Source organism: Cnephaeus nilssonii, assembly GCF_951640355.1.
Source record: "Cnephaeus nilssonii genome assembly, chromosome: 4".
Taxonomy (NCBI): domain Eukaryota; kingdom Metazoa; phylum Chordata; class Mammalia; order Chiroptera; family Vespertilionidae; genus Cnephaeus; species Cnephaeus nilssonii.
Genome location: NC_137075.1, coordinates 50,242,645 through 50,263,271, shown reverse-complemented (window position 1 = coordinate 50,263,271; position 20,627 = coordinate 50,242,645).

The window sequence follows — 20,627 nt, the reverse complement described above, 5'->3', positions numbered from 1 at the left end:
GGTTTGGACTGAAAATATAAAAATGACTGGAGAAGTGGCATCTGCTGATGAAGGAGCTACTGCCACATTTCCAGCAGAGTTGATGAAGGAGAAAAGATTTCATCCAAAGCAAGTTTTTAATTGCAATGAAAACCAGACTCTTCTGGAAGAAGATGCCCAATAGAACCTACATTCATAAAAGTGCAAATTTAGATAAATGGCAGCAGGGCATAAAACATGGAAAGACAGATTAACTCTGGTACTATGTGGCAATGCTGCAGGGCATACGATAAAGCCCTCAGGCATAGTGTATAGAGCAAAGAACACACTCTCAGAAACAAAAATTATCTGCCTGTGTTCTGGCAGCATAATGAGAAAGCATGGGTGACAGCCACCTTATTTATGGAATGATTCCACCATTACATCCATCACAAGAAGGGTGAGTAGAGTAAGATATTGAGAGAGACCACATTCACATGATTTTATTATTGTATATTGTCATAATTGTTCTGTTTTATATGTTATTGTTAACCTCTTATTGTACCTAAATGACAACTTAAACTTTAATTCTACCAAATAAAATAGTAATATGCAAATTGACTGCACCTTTGCTACGCCCAAGCCATGCCCACCATCCAAAGCCACGCCCACCAGCCAATCAGGGCAACTATGCAAATTACCCAACAAAGATTGCGGTTAATTTGCATACGCGGAGGGAGGGAGGAGTGAAGACTGAAGACAACTTAGAAGGAAGATGGAGGAAAAGCGGAAAGCAAGATGGCTGCCAGAGGGAAAGCCTGGGCGGGGCGGGGCGGGGCAGGTCGGAGTGGGGCGGAGCGGGGCGGGTGGCAGCGGCGCTCGGGTGCAGGCGTGGCGGCCACAACAGCAGTGGCAGCGGCAGCGCATGCGGCCGCAGCGGCCGCTTGCAGGATTTTTCCTGCAAATGGGCTACTAGTATATATATATGTGAATAGGAAAGAAACAGTATATGTAGGGTTCGGAACTATCTGTGGTTTACTGTAAGTTTCCACCAGGGTCTTAGAACATATCCTCCTCTGATAAGGGAGAACTATATGGGATTTTTCTTTCTCTTTTTAACAAGGATTCGCATGATGATAACTTTATGCCAGTTTTATTCTAAGTGGTGTATAAATATTAACTCATTTAATCACAACTAGAAGAAACAAGTGCTATTATTATCCCCATTTCATGGGTAGGAAACTGAAGCACAGAGAGGATTTTTTTCCCCTTAGATCCAGGATTCAACTTCAGGTAGTCTGGGTTCAAAGTCCAGGCAGTTAGCAGCCGGCTCTGTAGTTTATGCACCCCATGTTTACTCTTTTCAATACTGAGCCTGCTGTTGGCTGTGTTCCTCAGGTCTGGGAAAGGTGTGTAGTAAAGTAACCAGGCATTCTTAGTTTCATAGTTGATCATGTCCTCCGTGTGGAAACAGTTCCACACTGGGCCACACACCTCTTCCTGCCTCACTGGCTGCCTCTTCTCAGTCTCTTTATGGCTTCTCTTCTCTTCTTAACCTCTCTTCTTGCCGAAGATAAAGAGTCTGGGAGTCTTGCTTCTTCTCCCTCTTTCTCTCAGACCTTCCCTTATCTAAAAAATGTCTCCTCCTAATGCTTTACCCTATTTTATTTTTATTCATAGCATGTATTGAAATGACTTATTTATTTCACCTGTTAGTTGTATGTTTCCTCCACTAGCATGTAAGCTCTGTGATGGACTTAAACTAGCTTAACTTGGGTTCTTTTCAGATGTTCTATGTGTGTGTGTGTGTGTGTGTGTGTGTGTGTGTGTGTGTGTGTGTTTTAACCCATTCTTGCCTTTTTAAAGTTTTATTATTAATTTTATTTTAATTAATTACTTTATTTTTTCCTATACTAATTTAGAAGTTTTACTTTCTGATTCTGTTGTTAACTTAGATAAATTAAAGCATTCATGCTTAATTCATCAGTGTCTAAAATCTAAAACAAAAGCTGTTCAAGAACTAAGAGCTAAAATCCTGCTGTCTCTTCGGGTTCATATGATCTCTTTCAAATCATGTCTCTTTCTTTCATCTTTGAAAAGCATCTGATTGGACTGAAAATTACCCATATAATGTGTTATAATGTAACCATTATACTGACTAGTCCCTAGTTCAGAGGTTAATAGTATGACCAACTTTGGACAGAGTGGCAGAACTGGTTTTACCTCAGCACACTGACTGTTTTTTATCAGTAGGGCAGTGTAACTAGCAAACACTGTGAATCTTTGTAAAGTGTCCAGTATATTCCTATTGTTAAACATATTTGGCTATGAAAGAAACGCTTGGAAAATTCTTTTGGCCTATCTCTCCCAGGAATCTTTTCAGGTCATCTTCAGCAGTATTCACTAACCTTCTAGCCTGAACTTTGGCAGGTCCGGAGGAGGCACCCCAGATCTTCTGATATTCAGAGGAGCTTAATTTGAAAAACTATGCCATTTGTAGGCTCTTCCACAGAAAAGTCAAATGAGTAGAGTAATATTTGACAAAAGTGTGTGAAATAAGAATTTCTAAAATGACCCAGAGACTAGAGAGGCTGAAGAAATTGGAAATTTTCTATGGTGCTAATCCAAGTTTGAGGTGACAAAGACTTTATAAGTTTTGTATTGCTGCTGTAACATATGATCATATCAAATCACCTTAGTGGCTTAAACGATACAAATTTATCTTACAGTTCTTTGGGTAAAAACTCTGACACAGGTCTCACTGGGCTAAAATCAAGGTGTTGTCAAGATTTCAATTCTTTCTAGAATCTCTAAGAGAAAACCCATTTCCTTGCTTTTTGCAGCTTCTGGAGGCTGATCACATTCTCTGCTTATGACCTCCACCCTCCATCTTCAAAGAGAGCAATAGCAAGTTGAGTCCTTCCTTCTTATGCTGCCATCTCTCTGGTTCTCTGATCACAGTTGGGAAAGGTTCTCCCCCTTTAAGGACTCATGTAATTAGGTTGGGTCCACCCAGATAATCCAGGATAATCTCTCTCAAGGTCAGTAATTTTAATCACACCTGCAAGTCCCTTTTGCTTTGTAAGGTAATATATTTGCAGGTTCCGTGGATGTCTTGGGGTGCCATTACTATGTCTAACATGAACTACTAGAGCAGATATTTTAAGCAATCAATAGCTGGGTTGATGGCCATTAAGTCAATTTGGTATGAAAAGGGGGTGGAAAAGGTGGAAGAAGATACTGAAATCAAGCATTAGTCATTTGGGTAATTTCACCCATTTCTTCCATTCTAAGACATGTGAAGATCTGTCTGTCTGCTATCTTTAACAGGAAAATCCTGGAAGTCACGAAACAATGGATATCTTGGTGAAGCGTCTAGATCTAGGATCAACAAGCCTTAATAAGCAGGCCTGATCTGTTCATGTTTTCAGGGATGGGCCTCTTTTCTCACCTTCCCTGTGAGCACTGGCGCCTCTCCTGCTGGCTCCCAGTTGTTGGGACCATCTGCCTTTTTCTCCTCCTCTTTTCTCATATGGGCCCCTACTCACTCAGGCCCACTTCCTGGATGGAGCAAATGGGACCAGGGAGCAGGGTATGGAGAATGACTGAAAACCGAAGAAGTTGTTGGAGCCACACTGGAATCGGTATGTGAGTGGAGACCCGCTGGATAGTTAGAGTGAGATGAATGTGGTGGCAGTCATTCTGAGGAAATATGAACACAAGAGTCTTTCAGTATCAGCAAGGGAAGCACCGGGAGAAAGGAGGCTTGCAGATACTACCTCAGACAGTTTTGATCTCTTTATTTCTCAATCTCCTTGGTTGCACCAGATTTTCTCCACAACATTGAACACCTGTTGTATGGTTTTACTGTTGGTAGCACACAATTTTTCCAAATTAAGGAAAATAAGAAAAGACAGGAACTAAAAGGTTATGCTTTTCATCTATGTCTGTGTAAACAAACCCAGTAATTACCATAACTCAAATTGCTTCTGAAACTCTCCATATTTTAATGTACACACTGTTGCTACTAAATCTCTGCATATATACTGGGAAGTTAATCCTGCATTAGGAAACAGAAAAACTGATTAAAGTAAAATTGGGCCACGTTCATGATTTTTGTATTCATAAGATTCAAAATTTCTGTGAGGAGATGCACGATGCTAACTGAATTATCTTCTAGAGTAATAACAAAAAACAAAGCAAAAGAAAAAATAGGAACGGAAACTGGTAAAATATGGGTATCCATGCAGAGAGATGTATTCATTAGGCTTGCTGTGGTTGATTGTGATTCAATATTCTGCCTCTGTCAAACACCCCTTGCTTACTAGGCTGCACAAACGCAATTCTCTTCAGTCTGAAGTAGATATTATCCATTTTTCATGTAGCAGCATTTCTTCAGATTTTACCCTTTTAACAAAAGAGGTTTTTCACTGAACTTTGAAGATAGCATTATTAGTCCTTATAATGTTTTAATCACTGTCTTTTCTGACTGCCTTTAGGACAAAAGAGCAGTTATAAATGTTCAAAGAAAAGTCAGGAAGGTGAAAGGCCATTGTTTTTGTGCCTGTAGGTGCTGGCTAAGTGAAATTGAGTGTTAAGGAACTAATGTAGAAAATTCGAGTCACTACATTTTCTTTTAATAAATTGGATTAATTGGAACATCTTTACAACATATCTTTCTTTTTTCCTTCCAGACCCACTCTGTCCCTGTCTACCCTGATCTCTGCCAAGGAGGCTCACCAATGATCGCTCTTGTCCTCTGGTTTGCATTGGGGTTTGACAGTAGACAGCCCTAGCAGGAGGTCAGAGGGAGAGGGGAGGGAAAGGTCAGGGCCCCTCTGCACGGCCATGCCCCTCTGCTGAAGACCACTGCTCTCGTCAATGTGGCCTTTCTTCCAGGCTCTGGAAACTACTTTCTCCCCTTTCCCTTCAGGCCTGGCCCTGCTCTAAGCTTCAGAGTAGTGCACTCTCTTTGGCTTCCCAAACTTTGTCCACCCCTTTATAAGGACCCTCTTTAGTAAACCTTCCTCCAGTTATCCTAATTGGACTGTGCTGTTTCATATTACAACCCTTCCAGAAACACCATCTGATTCATTTGGTCCTGTATCTAAATTCTTCCCACATTCTGAGGCCACCATCATCTCTTACCAGGACTAATAAATGATCTCCCTGCTTCTACTCTTTATGGCTTAAAATCTCCTGAAGATTTCCCATAATAATTATAATAAAATCCAAATTCCCTACCATGGCCCAAGGCCCTATATGATCAGGCTCTTACCATTCCACTTCATCATCTTGAGACACACTCATCTCCTAGGTTCTAGAACACACCAAGGTCTCTTTTGCCTGAGGGCCTTTATCCATGGTATTCACTCTGTCTACATTTCTCCCTGCTCTTCACTTGGTGGACACTGTCAAAGACAAAACCAAATAGGTAAGGAGATCGATTTTATTCAGGCTTTTGCAATAGGAAAAGCACCCCAGATCTCATGATTAGAGTATATATATATCAGTTTTCTATGGTTGCTGTAATGAATAATCACAAAATGAGTGGTTTAAAACAATGGAAAATTATAATCTTATAGTTCTGGAGTCCAAAACAAGTTGTAATGGGTTGCACTGCCTCTGGAGGGTCTATGGGACAATCTGTGTTTTTTGCTTTTTCCCACATTTAGAGCTGAATTCCTTGTCTTATGATCCTTTCCTCCACCTTCAGAACCCATGGTATAGCATCTTCTCTCTGGCTCTGCTTCTCTCTGCTTCCATTCCATGGCTGCCTTCTCTCTGTAATCAAGTCTCCTTTTGCTTCCCCCTTACAAGGATACTTATAATTATATTTGGAGTCCACCCAAATAATCCAGGATAATTACATATCAAGCTTTTCAATCTCATTTCCAAAAGCCCCTTTTCTATATACAGTAACATTCATAAATTCCAGGGATTAGGGCTTGGAAATCTTTTAGGGAGCATTATTCAGTCTACTACTGGGTACCTCAGCAGGGTGGATTTGCCTTAGATGTTTATAGGGAGGAGTAGGCAAGTTATAGGTGGGGTTATTTACAGTTAGAATTGTTTTTCAATTGAAAGAAGTTTCAGTGAAACAGGAAATGTTTGTGTCTATGTCTAGCTAGTTTCAGGGGAACAAATAATTCAATTCTCTGTTAATAATTCATGAGGCAACAGATTCAGGCCAGAAGGGACTCGTCTCGTCTGGGTTTGGTTTTGTCACAGGTGGACATGGAAGTCTTCTATGAGTCTTGTGGGAATCATGAGAAAGAGTGGACAGCAGGTCTTATGTAAGCCATGTGGGGAATGGTGGTCATTGCAGTTAGCTGTTTTCTAGAACACAAAAGGGTGGGGAATTGGGGGAGCAAAGAAAGGCTGGTGAGATTTCTTGACTATCACTCTTTCCAAGAACATAGGGCTCAATTAAGGTGCATGATTGTGAGGATCTTCTTATCAAATATTTTTTCATAGATACCTTTCCTGAATACCCTAAGTACTTCCCTTTCCATTATTCTCTGTCATTGTTTCCTCTTTATTTCCTTTACAGTCTTTTTCATAATCCATAATTATTTTGTGTACTTGTTTGCTCATCAATCTAGAGCATACACTTTTTTAAAAATATATATTTTTATTGATTTCAGAGAGGAAGGAAGAGGGAGAGAGATTTAGAAACATCAATGATGAGAGAGAATCATTGATCGGCTGCCTCCTGCATGCCCCCTACTGGGGATCCAGCCTGCTGCCCAGGCATGTTCCCTTGACTGGAATTGAACCCAGGACCCTTCAGACCGCACGCCGACATTCTATCCACTGAGCCAAACCATCTAGGGCTAGAGAATAAACTTTTTGAAGGCAGGAAACATAGTTGTCTAATACCTTGAGAGCTTAGAACAATATATCTTTTTTTTTTTTTCAGTTTCAAGATAATACTTAATTTTTTTTATTTCAAATTTGAATAGTGGCAAATGTTATTTTTTAAAAAATTTTTCTTTATTGGTTATGGTATCACATAATTGTCCTCATCCCCCTATTCCCATCCCGAACCTCTCCCCACATATGCCCCTCACCCCCCTGTTGTCCATGACCACTGGTTAGGCTTATATGTATGCATAGAAGTCCTTTGGTTGATCTCTCCCCCTTTCCTCCACCCTCCCCTGCCTTCCCTCTGAGGTTTGACAGTCTGGTCGATGCTTCCCTGTCGCTGGGTCTGTTTTTGTTCTTCAGCTTATGTTGTTCATTATTTCCCTTAGATGCGTGAGATCATGTGATACAGGAAATACACTTATAAGAACCGAAAATGAGACAAGCCATAATGGTTATTTGCTGGGAGGCAAATGAATCAGTCTGTAGTGAGTTTCTTTCTGGGCCAACAGTTCTTTTGAGTCCCAATTTCAATGTCGAACATTTCCTTATGTGTACATGTCAGCAATGATATTTCAGTTCTGGGTGGTGGACAAATGGTAGTGAAACAGGTCCGACCACCTCTGGTTTGGTCCTGGGCATCCTTCAGCGGCGCACAACTGCTGTCTGCTAGTATGGCAAGGTGTTGTCAGCGTCTTCCATCTCTGGACTGTTTCTCTTCTGTCTTCATGGCTGGAGCACTCCTGTCAATTCCTCTCTATTGCAGGAATCCACATGGTCTTGGAGTTATTTTCTGAAAATATACAAACATATTCTCGACCAAAAGTTAGTAAAGGAATATTTTCTATAAATTTGACTGGGGTCCTTTTTCATTTTTTTGCCCAAATGCTTTTCCTCTGGCTTGTTTTGATACCATGTGTATTTTTCATGGGTTTCTTGCTGTTAGCATTACAGATTAAACTTAATTTTCTAAAGTAAAAATTTTCTAGATGTAATTTACTTACAGGATATTTTTCCTTACATGATATTCTTCTACTATCACCCCCCCCCCCTTTTTTTTAAATTTAAATATTAGGAGGCTTTTGGGAATTTTATAATGTAGTCTTGATAGCGTTTACATTTTAATTTTTTGCACTAAAATATGACTGCTTTAGGTTCATTACATGTTATGCAATTTTACCATGAGATGAATTGCCAATCAAAATTTTTGTTAACACTTTAAGAACAGCTTTTGGTACAGTCCATTCAGTTTTTCTAGAATATTCGATTGTTTCAATTAGTCAATTTAAATTACTCTGAGGACTTTACTACTATTCTACTGTCAAACTCAACACGCTAACAACAATCTTATTTTACCCTGTGTATATTAGTGGAAAGGATTATTTGCCTTCTTGAGTAGGCCCTGAGCATTCCTGGTTCTAGGCTGGATTTGGATATCAAAGACCCACTTCCCCACGCCATGGCTACAAGACATCTCAAACAAGTCTTGTTGCAGTGAGAGGGCATCTGCTGTTGGCCAAGTCTCTGTTTGTTACCTGGGTCCCGATTTGAGCTGTGCATGGGAAGCAAAGCAGCCATGGGGGCAGGAGACCTCCCTCAGAAGGGGTGAAGGTTCAGGCCCCTGCAAAGTTGGGGGTGGGTAAGGATCTGTGCCCCACCTTTGTTGACCCCCAAGTAGAACAATATATCTTTAGAGCTTGGCACATTTTTATTGAATTGACAAAAGAGGCAATACCAGATGCTAAATAAACTCGTGAGAAACTGTCTAGTAATTAACTCATTGGTAATGAAATAAATGAGAGTAAAAAATAACAGTGAGATAAACAGGAAAGAGTCAAAAGTCCCAGACAGGAGAATTCACATGTTCAGAAACACATAGAGGTGTGTGTGGAATGTGGGGCATGACTGGTGTGAGCTGAGCTGGTGGGGTGAAGCGCCACAGAGAGTCAGAGACCTGCCTCAAAGGAGGTTATCTTTATACCTCTTATTCCCCCAGTGTCTTGATTTATTTATACTTTTAACACGTATTTGTTGAGTGCATTCCATGTGCTAGACACTGGTCTAGACTTTGGGCACATAGCAGGGAAAAGACCAGACAAAAATAATTCTGACAGTAAATAGAAGTTATTAAAATAGTGCTGAATGATGAGAAAAGCAAAGCGGACGAGTGAGATGTGGAATGTAAGCTTGTGATTTACAGAGAGTGGCCAAGGGAAGGCCTCAGTGAGAATATGCTATCTGCCAAGTGTGGCAATGGGAGAGCAGGAGGGGTTTAACCAAACTTGAAGGGAGTGATATCTGGGGAAAAGGCATTCCAGGCAGAGGGCATAGCAAGCACTCGGGTCCTGAGGCACAAACCTGTAAGAAGTCTGATGTGGTCTAATCAGAGTGACAGGGGGTCACACAGTTGTAGGAGATGAGGTCACAGATGTGGAGGATGAAGGTTGCAGTTGTAGGGCCTTGTAAACTTTTTATAAGGGCAGCGGCTTTCCCCCTGAGTGAGATGGGAAGCCATTGGAAGATTTTTATAAGAGGAAGAACACACTCTATTTAATTTAAATAGATTTTACTTTATTTAAAAGAATGCTGAAATGAGACAGAAGGGATCAAGGATGGGAGGCAGTGATCCAGGTGAGAAATGATGATCATAACACAGATCAGGGAGGTAGCAGTGGAGATGGTGAAATGTGATTAGATTCTGGATATATTCTCAAGCCAATAGGATTTGCTGATGGGTCAGATGTGAGGTGAGGGAAAGGAGTCAAAGATGATTCCAAGATTTATGGCAAGGATGGGGTTACCATTTACTGAGCTTTAGAAGAGCTGCTTTGGGGGGAAAAATGGAGAGCTCAGTTTTGGACACATAAAGTCCAAAGTCTACAGAAATAGGTTTGTTTGTGTTTTTTTAAATAGAATTCACCCTGGCTGATATGGCTTAGTTGGTTGGACATCATCCCATGCACCTAAGGATTGCAGGTTCTATTCCTGGTCAGGGCACCTACATGCCTAGTTTCAAGCTCCATCCCTGGTGAAGGGCGTTGGGAAAGCAGCTGATCGATGTTTCCCTCTCAGATTGATGTTTCTCTCTCTCTCTCTCCCTCTCTCTTTGTCTCTCTCTAAAAATCAATAAAAAATAAATAAAATCCTACCTAATAGACAAATATGCAAATTGACCATACCTCTGACACACCCACAAGCCATGCCCACCATCCAATCAGAGCGAGTATGCAAATTAACCCAACCAAGATGGCTACAGCCACAGAGAGCAAGGTTTCCTAGGTAACAGAGGAAGCCAAGCTTTCCGCCTGCCCTTGCCAGGCCTAAGCCTCCACTCAATCTACAAAGTTTCAATTATAGAAGGTAAACAAATTCAAACAGAAATGGCGGCAGAATGGAGCTTGAGAGAGCAGGCCAGGGTTGCCGGCGGCAACAGGGGAAGTAAAGCTTTCCGAACACCCTGGCTGGGCCCACCCGCTTAAGGCAACAAAGTTTCAATTACAACCCCAACAGAAATGGCTGCCAGCCGCGAAGGGAGCCCCAGGCTTGGCTCTGCTCCAGGCTACAAAGTTTCAATTGTAGAAGGAAAATAAATTCCAGATACCAGGGCCTCCGCTTGAGTTGCCAGGGGGCGTGGCCGGCCTGCAAACCACCACAGGCCCCTTGTTCAGGCCACCCCACGCCCCAAGGGAACCCCACCCTGATCAGGGACACCCTTCAGGGCAAACCAGCTGGCCCCCACCCCTGTACCAGGCCTCTATCCTATCTAATAAAAGAGTAATATGCAGATTGATCATCACTGCAACACACAATATTGCTGCCCCCATGTGGTCAAAGATCCTGCCCCCATGTGGACACAAGATGGCCACCACAAGATGGCCAGCAGGGGAGGGCAGTTGGGAGGCACCCGGCCTGCAAGGGAGGGCAGTTGAGAGGGACCAGGCCTGCAAGGGAGGGCAGTTGGAGGTGATCAACCCTGCAGGAGAGGGCAGTTAGGGGTGACCAGGCAGGCAGAGGAGGGAAGTTGGGGGCAAACAGGCTGGCAGCAGAGTGGTTAGGGGGTGATCAGGCTGGCAGGCAGAAGCGGTTAGGGGCAATCAGGGAGGCAGGCAGGCAAGCAGTTGGGAGCCAGCAGTCCTGGATTGTGAGAGGGATGTACGACTGCCTGTTTGGGGCAGTCGGACATCCCTCCAGGGGTCCCAGATTGGAGAGGGTACAGGCTGGTCTGAGGGACAACCCCCCTCCGTGCACGAATTTCGTGCACCGGGCCTCTAGTAGAATTCATATTATAAATGTACCTGTGAGCATTAGGAAATCATAGAACTGATGACCATATCAGCAATGTGCTGGTTGCATTAGCAACTGGAGTAGTTTAACATTTTTCAAGATGTGATATTGCTTGCTTCTCTGAACTCACCTTCCTGAGAATATTTCTACCACTTCTTTGTTGAGGAAGTACAAAAGGGAAATTAGAAAATGCAAGTACATAATTGATTTGGAAGAAAAACTGAGAAGTCTGTATGTGAAATATCTCTGTTTCCTGATCTCTTGGTCATCTAAAAGCAGATAAACTGCATTCAGAAGCTCAAGTGAGCCTCCAACTTTGGAGAAAGGGCTGTGTCAGAACAGAGGCCTGTGCTCTGGCCCCACAGCTCTGCAGCTGCATCCACAGTTTGGTAGTTACTCATGTCTCTAAAATGTTGACTGCTTAGCTTTGGCCCCAACCACCTTTTGCTGAGAGATATTCCAGGCTGATAAAGAAAGCAGTTTCCTTGCTCCAGATGTCATTGCTTATCACCCTCTTTGAAGCAATGACACTCATTACCTGGATCTTGACCTCAAACTTTGAGTTCTTCCGCATTCCTCATCTTGAACTACACAAGCTGAAAATACATTAGTTAAGTGTTATGCAAGAGTGCCATATAGGCTGCTTCCATGTAAATTAATTTTCCAGATAACTGAAGCTTGGCCATCCTGCGATGTCAACCAAATGAGGGAGACTTTCTGAGGATGAACTGCACATATTCTTGCTTTCTTAACCAGAGTGATGGAACAAAATTGAACTTTTATGCCATTAGGCTGTCCTCTTACAAAGTAATGATGTCCTCAGGCTCTAGTGAGGTATGTAGGGTCTGTGCCTCCTACACGTATGACTGCAGACTAACATGTTTTTGAAGCTTGTATTTGCTTTTAAAAAAAATTTTTTGTGATGTTTTGCTGCATCTCCCACTGTCATTTATTGCTGGTTACTGCTCATTTAACATGTTGGAAGATACTAACTGGGAAACCATGTAAACATTTTGGAAGCTACCCATTGTCTTCACTGTCAGAGAAGTGTAAACAAGGAGCCCGGAACGCTGGTGAACCTTGAGCCCTGGCAAGGGCCAGAGCTATGCACTGATTGTTTAGTCGAGACAATGGTAGCTCAAGCAATTTCCTGACCAAATAGTCTCAGAGTAAATCTTTACTAATATTTACTGACCTTTAAGATAGTCTGTCTGTTACAGGAATTGCCTGCCTGACTAAGGGCTATATGTGTATCCAAAATTGAATAAAAGGTTGGCAAGGCCTGGGCACCAGTGGAAGTCCTTCCCCTTGCATTGGGCTTTCCGCCTGGCCCCCAGTATTTCCAAATTATTATTTCTTGTCTCTCTGTCATTTGCACGCTGCCCTTCTCCAGATCCCGAACCCTAAGCCACGCGGGACATGGCTCACACATAAACAGAATTGTGTATAAATATTCTGTTGGAAGACCCTGCTTTAGTAGTAGAGGAACTTTGAGGTCCTTTTCAGCTTATTTTTATGGTTGTAGATTTCCTGAAAAAATGGGCATGATATATTGTGTATAGTAGTGGAGTATTTACTTGGATACTTCACAAGCCATTTGTAACTTATTATCTGAGTCCCAGCTTGACTTGTAAGTAGCTGAGATATGATCTTCAGAAATGTTAGATAGCATTTGTGGGAGGCCAAGTTCTAAGATGATCCCCATGCTTCCTGCCCCCATCATATTCATACTTTGCATAACCTCCCCTGAGTCTGGGAAGGGCCTATTGAGTATGATGAGATACCACTATAGTGGTTAGGCTGATTACCTTATATGTTTGGCAAAAGTGAAAGGATTTTGAATATATAATTAAAGTCTCTAATCAGTTGACTTTAAGCCAATCTAAAGGGAGACTAACCCAGGTGGGCCTGCTTTAATCAGGCAAGTCCTTTAAAAGAGGGTCTAGAGGTAAGAGGTTTTCTCTCCTGCTGGCCTTGAGGAAGCAAGCTACCTTGAGTTCAAGGAAATGGAATTTTACCAAAATCACAAGAGCTTAGAAGAGGACCCTGAGCCTCAGATGACACCACAGTCCCAGTCTTATCATGGCTGCAATGTTGTGAAACCTTGAGCAAAGAACCCAGTTAAGCTATGTCTGTATTCTCAACTCAAGGAAACTGAGGTAATAAGTGATATTGTTTTAAGCTGATAAGTTTGTGATAATTTATTATTCACTAATGGAAAATGAATACAGCATCCTATTTGGATTTTGTGTTTAAAGGGGCAAAAGAACATACTGCACTTGTAATGAATCCATGGGTTCACACAAACTTAATTACATTATTACAATTAGCCCATCCTACTATGCATAATATCAATTCTGAGTTTTATTCAGCCCAGGAAAAAAACAACAACCAGAACCTATTAAGGTTAGACTTGTCATTCTGGAGTTTCAGAACATAAAATATGCAGGGCTCTATTGGTAAATCCAACCCAACATTTCTCTTCTCTATTACTTTCTTTCACCCAGAAATCATAAGTTTAAAAAAAAAATCTCATGTTTTTTAAATAACCAAAATGAAATAAAACTAAACTTATCAGTAGGTGTGTGCTGGGTTCAACTTTTTTTTAATAGTGATATTTTAGTTGCTTACTTACTTTTGAGTGTTTTATAAAACTCTTTAAAATTTATTACGTACTAGAGGCCCAATGCATGAAATTCGTGCAAGAGTAGGCCTTCCTTACCCCAGCTGCCAGCACTAGCTTGCCTCTGGCACCTGGGACCCGGGCTTCCCTGGCAGAGGGAGGCCCCGCCCACCCACCCCAGCCTGCTAGTCGGGTGGCTTGGGCCTCCCTCTGCTGTGTGATCGTGGGGCAATGGCTGCACCCCCGACCAATCGCATCACACCCGCCTTTGCTGGCCTTGCACCAGTGGGTTATCATAACTTGGTCCTGGGTAGTCATCCAGATGGTCGTCCGGAAGGTCGTTCTACAGTTCGGCCGTTTGGTTGATTTGCATATTATGCTTTTATTATATAGGATGACCTTAACAATAAATGTCACTTTAAACATGAGTTAATAATTAAACAGTCTAGCAGGCAAGTTGTTTTTTTATTTATTTAATTTTTAAAATAGTATTTTTAGTAATTATTATTGGTATATGGTAAAAAGTAAACCTCTCTCTCACATACTTGTCCTTTATTAATCTCATTTTTCTCTCCAGTGTCAAATTTTATCAGTTTCTTGTGTATTCTTCAACAAGTATTCTGTGCAATTACAAATAAATATTCAAGCAATTGAGTAATTATTAATTATTAATTACTGACTCAATGTTATTAATTAGATTAACTAGTTTTTGAACAATAAGGTCTTTCTGTGTTCCCGTACTACCTGTATTCCTGGTGGATTATTCTTTGACTACTAGAGACCCGATGCCAGAAATTTGTGCAAGAGTAGGCCTTCCATTCCCCGGCTGCTGGCACCGGCTTTCCTCTGGCACCCAGGACCTGGGCTTCCCTCCTCCGGCTACTGGCAGGCACCCGGGAGCTTGGCTGGCTTCCCTCCAGCCCCGGCTTTGTCAGGAAGGATGTCGGAATGATGTCCGGAAGACATCCAGTCTAATTAGCATATTACCTTTTTATTCTAGATATTGATAAAGTTGAATATATTGATAAAATAAATGAAGTACTTTATTTTGGATTTTTTACATATTTTTTCATACAAGAAAGTGATTTGTACTTTCCAGTTTTTGTAGTCTGTCATATTTTCCTGTTGAGTTTATGCTAGTTTCACAGAATAACTGAGGAGGGGAAAGAAAGTGTGTTATTTTGCTCTGTTCAGCAATAGCTTAAAGACAGTGGTAATTATCTTTTCTTTGAAAGTTTAAAAGAAGCCACCTAGAAAAATATTTTTTCAGTTGATGCCCTTTTGGAGCTAATTCTTTGACAATCTTTGTGTTTTATTCTGAAGTATTAGAGTTTATCAGGTATTCTATTTCTTATCTTAATTTTAGTAATTTATGTTTTACTAGAAATTGATACAGTTCTTTGGAATTTAATAACTTACTAATCTAGTTTTAAAGAGCGTTATTCTCCAAAGTTGTACCCATAGTGCTCATTATAAATTTGTGTATATTTTATCCTTTGACATTTTTTCTTTTTAACAATAGCAACAAACAGCACTTGAGTTTATCAGCTGTCCTGTTTTTGCTTTCTCCCAAAATTACGTCTAATACTTGATTAAGTGTTTAGCCAAAAAGTGCTCAGCCAGTTACTGTGCTTAGCTATTAATACACAGGATCTTATTCCCTTTCTACAACCCTCAGGAGTAGATTCTTTTAATAATCTTCCTGCCGAAACCGGTTTGGCTCAGTGGATAGAGCGTCGGCCTGCGGACTCAAGGGTCCCGGGTTCAATTCCGGTCAAGGCATGTACCTTGGTTGCGGGCACATCCCCAGTAGGGGGTGTGCAAGAGTCAGCTGATCGATGTTTCTGGCTCTCTATCCCTCTCTCTTCCTCTCTGTAAAAAATCAATAAAATATATTAAAAAAAAAATCTTCGTGTTACATATTGAGAAAGTGGACTCTTCAGGAGGCTTGGTAATCATCCCTCCACTAGTAAGTGGGGAAACGGAGATTTAACTCCTTTCTCTCTCACTCTAGTGCCTCAGTTTTTATTTACTTTCCTGCTTTTCTTTCTTAATTTCTTCTTCACGCTTTCCTTTAGTTACTTTGGCAGTTTCTAACTTCTTGAGTGGAATGTAAACTTTAATTTTTCTTATTTATTATTAAATCTATTCATAGGTATAAATCTACCTCTGAGTACTGCTAGTTCAGCATAAAATACATTTTATGTGGAATTCTCAATGTCTCTTATTAGAGTTTACAATTTCATTTTTTTCTTTTACCTGCTTTATTTAGAAGAATTGTCTTTTCCATGAGTAAAGTTTTTGATGTTACTGTTTATATACAAGGTGTACCAAAAAAATGTATACACACTTTTTTCTGATAGCTCACTTGATGTTTCTTTCTTTTCAGATTTAACCCATTGGAATGAATAATTATTCAAAGTGTGTATACATTTTTGGGGGGACACCCTAGCTTTGTAAATAATGTTAGTTTTATTATAATATAAATGTGATATTTATATTTCTACATTTAATAATTTATTGAGTTATCTAATATGTAATTTGTTTTTATAAACACTATAGACTTTTAAACAGGCTGTATTCTCTATGAGCAAGCACTATTGTGCCTATTAAATCCATTTTGTTATGTAGCCTGATTCTCCTATATTTGATCTGTCAAAGGTGGTGATATAGGTGAGCTGTTTTCTAAGAAAATTGACTTTCTGTGACTCTCTCCTTATATTTCAAACAATGCTTGTATTATTTATGTCAATAGCATGCTATTTAGTTACATAAAGCTCTATTATTATTATAGCTATATTGTGTCTATATATGTATTATAAATGTGAAATGATACTCTCCTATCCTTCCTAATTCTTTTAGTCTGAAACTTTGAATAATATTGCCAACTCTATCCTTTTGTTTAACTATTTCTATATATTTTGTTTATTCTTTGGTTTTTAGCCTTTTTGATATATAATTTAGGATATGAAGCTGATAGTTTGATTTTATTTATTTGTATTACATTTGAGAGTCTTTAAGAAAGATAAACACATTTATATTTTTTGCTTATTTCTTATATGTGTGATCTTTTCTATCCTATTGTATCATCCTATAATATTGTATAATTTCTCTCTTGTTAATGATAACTTTTTCTGACTTTTATTTATTTTTTTTTAAATAGATTTTATTGTTTTTTTACAGAGAGGAAGAGAGAGGGATAGAAAGTTAGAAACATCAATGAGAGAGAAACATAGATCAGCTGCCTCTTGCACACCCCCCACTGGGGATGTGCCCGCAACCAAGGCACATGCCCTTGACCGGAATCGAACCCGGGACCCTTGAGTCAGCAGGCCGACGCTCTATCCACTGAGCCAAACCGGTTTCGGCTGACTTTTATTTTTTTTAATTTATCTTTATTATTGAAAGTATTACAGATGTCCCCCTTTTTTCCCCTATTGACTCCTTCTACCCTGTTTGTGCCCCCTCCCAGGCCTTCACCTTCCTATTATCTGTTTCCATGGGTTATGCATATCCTATATAATAAAAGCCTAAAATGCTAAGTGTCCCGTTGTCCAGTCGTCCATTCAACCAATCAAAGCATAATACGCTAATGATATGCTAAGGCTGCTCAACCGCTCGCTATGACATGCATTGACCACCAGAGGGCAGACAATCGACTGGCCGACCAGTCGCTATGATGTGCACTGACCATCAGGGGGCAGACGCTCCAACCGGTAGTTTAGCTGGCTGCTGGGGTCCAGCTGATCAGGATTGAGTGAGATGCGCGGGACATGCCCTGGAGCCCTCCCACAGTTCCTCCCCGGCTGGCTAATCTCTCACGTCTCTCCCTGGCCCGGGTTGTACACCAGTGGGGTCCCTTGGCCTGGCCTGTGCCCTCTCGCAATCCAGGACTCCTTGGAGGATGTCAGAGAGCTGGTTTTGGCCTGATCTGTGCACGAATCTGTGCCCGGGCCTCTAGTTGTAAATAACACTGCTATGAACATCGGAGTGCATATATTCTTTCTGATTGGTGTTTCAGGATTCTTAGGATATATTCCTAGAAGTAGGACCACTGCGTCAAATGGCAGATCCATATTTAATTTTTTGAGGAAATTCCACACTGTTTTCCATGGTGGTTGTACCAGACTGCATTCCCACCAGCAGTGTACTAGGGTTCCCTTTTCTCCACATCCTTACCAGCATGTGTTGTTTGTTGATTTATTGATAATAGCCATTCTGCTGACTTTTGTCTTTTAGATTTTTTTTTCTTATTTGTATGCTCTTTGTGTATTAGAATTTACACATAATTTTTAAATTTCATTAGAAGACACATTTTAGCTATTTTTAAAAGTCAATAATTATCCAAATTATTAATGCCAATAATCAAATAGTGTCTATTGGTTTCCCCTTATAAGAGACACTGCATCCTGGCACTCCTGGTGGCACTGAAGTCCTGTCATGTGGGGGAATGAAGACACTCACTCTGAGTGGTCAATAGAAGAGCAAGACTCAGAAGTGGGATCAAATTTATTTTTCTTTCCCTTTTTTATGTGTACAGGTATGGTATATGATTTAAAATTCTGTATCTACATAATCCTTAAAAGGTATCTCAATACAGCAAAAATGCTAAGTGATAGAATATTTTGTCCTAGTTTAAATGGCAGATATTTTTCTTCTTTAGTGGGACTTAAAATAATGATGTGTTTAGAAAGGTGTCACAGATGAGATGAAATCTTTTAGTTTCTATTTGAAAGCACTTTTTCTGCACAAGGAAGGGAATACTGAAATTGTTTCCAATGTTAGAATTTCTAAAAGAGGTCAGATTGACTTACACGTCTCTGGGTTAGATGTGGGACCTGCAGCAGGGGGTTTGACCTCTTGGGTCTTCTTGCAACTGATGGGGATGCCATGACCTATCAGCAACTGGGTCATCTTAGCACCAAAGTGAGTCTCATCCAAAGAGGAATTTCTCCTCTGCTCCCCATGTGGAATCCAGACAGATCTTTATGTCAACGTGGGCCCTACATTTCTGCCCAGGAAAACATCAGAAATACCTAGGGAAACGCTCTAGATGACCCATGTGGTGACATCCGCCAGCAGGGACCATACAGGTGCTAAGACTTATGCACCCACCGACAACAAGCAGATGTGGCTGGTCTTCTGTGATTGGCACAGAGACCTCCACCACACTACCTGGTATTAATCTTAACAAGAGGCCTGGTTAATATCAACTTGCAGTGCCAGTTGGTAAGCCACCAGCCTGAGAGCAGTGAGACCCAGGGACTGGATTGTCCATTCCTGCAAGTTTTCTTTGTGTTAGAAGTTGTGCACTGAGGGCTGACTCTGGCTCAGCCTCTATAGCAGGCAGATATCTTTCTGGTGCCTTTCAATGGCATCCATGAGAAGTCTCACTCCAACAGCCATGTCTGCGTTAAGTGCCCACCAAGCACATGGTTTGGCCTCTCCCCGGTAGCCATTTCTGAATGGTCTGGGCATCCAGCAAAAGGGGTCCCACTCAGTGTTGCACTCTCCTCCCTTGAGCTCACCTCCAGCTGCCAGCTGGGGGGAGGAGTTAGTGGAATTCTCCCAGAGTCTCCTGCAATGATTTTTCCATGACATGTTGTTTTTTCTCAGGAGCATTGGTTGCAAGCTGACCTTTATAGCTTCCTTTATTCTTTCCCAAGTAAACAGTTTTTTAAAATATTACCATATGGATGGCATCCTTGTTTAGTATCCTACTGTGACGTTGATTTTTCCTACTTTTATGTTTCTTTGGTCATTTCAGTGGGGATCTGATAGACAACGGAGAAAAGAGAATTATTGTCTTTGTTCCAGTGGTATAGGTTGAGTTTTTAATTTTTCTTTAAACAGAAGTCTGGTCATCCTGCATTTAGGATATCTGCAGGACTTACAAAGAGAAACACAATGAAAATCAGTGATTGAATATTTGTACATGAGACTTAGGGCAGATCTGGGTTAGAAATAGAAATGTGGGAGATATCAGCATGTGGTGGCAGTCAAGTCCCTGGAATGGGAGAGGCTGCTTGGAGCAATAGTTTCAAAATCTTGGAGAACTCAGTCCCTCTCCCAGAGATTCTAACTTACCAGGCCTATGGAGGTCTCCAAAGCTTCCATTGAAAGATTCCTAGTATTGAGTATTAGGAAAAGAACTTGTAAGACTATGCTTCCAGTGCGGTCCTATTAGTGTAGGAACATTTTATGTCTGTGTACATGGATAGGTCGTAGGGATGGTGAAGATTTTGAAAAGTCGATTGTGGGGGAAGCTGATGAGAAATGTAAGCATGATGAGAGGACAGAGAAAGTTGGACATCAATGCACATCCTTGGGCAACTTTCTCCTGCTGAGAAAGATGAGTGTGGACAGAAAGATGAGGGCTGGTTGGGTTAACAGAGTTGGGTGAAGCAAAGGACAAGGGCAGGACCCTGAGGGCTACAAAAATATGCTGGCACCTGGCCATCGCCCCATTCTTTCAAAAATTTGCCCCTCTAACCTATTCCCAACACAGCTGCTCTTCATCTTAAAACCGTCAACCCTCACTGCCACCCATCCCTTTCAGTCCATGTTTTCTCCTTTGTTAATACAGAAACCAAAGGACTTCAGTCACTCTCTTGCCAGTAGCCCCCAGAAATAAATAACTAGTTTAAGGTAAAACCACTAATAAGTGGTGAGGCAAGTCTGAAGGTTTCTGTATATATGCGTGTGAGTGTGCTTGTGTGTGCATGCGTGTGTGTGTGTGTGTGTGTGTGTGGGGGGGGTGGTTGTAGTTTAACCACTACTTTATATGGCCCCTTTGGTTGGCATGGTGATGCCCCACCCAGACCTTGTCTAATGAAGGACTCAGTGTCCCAGCAACTGTGAGACTTCCGCTCTCAGGCCCCCGGGGATCCTGCAG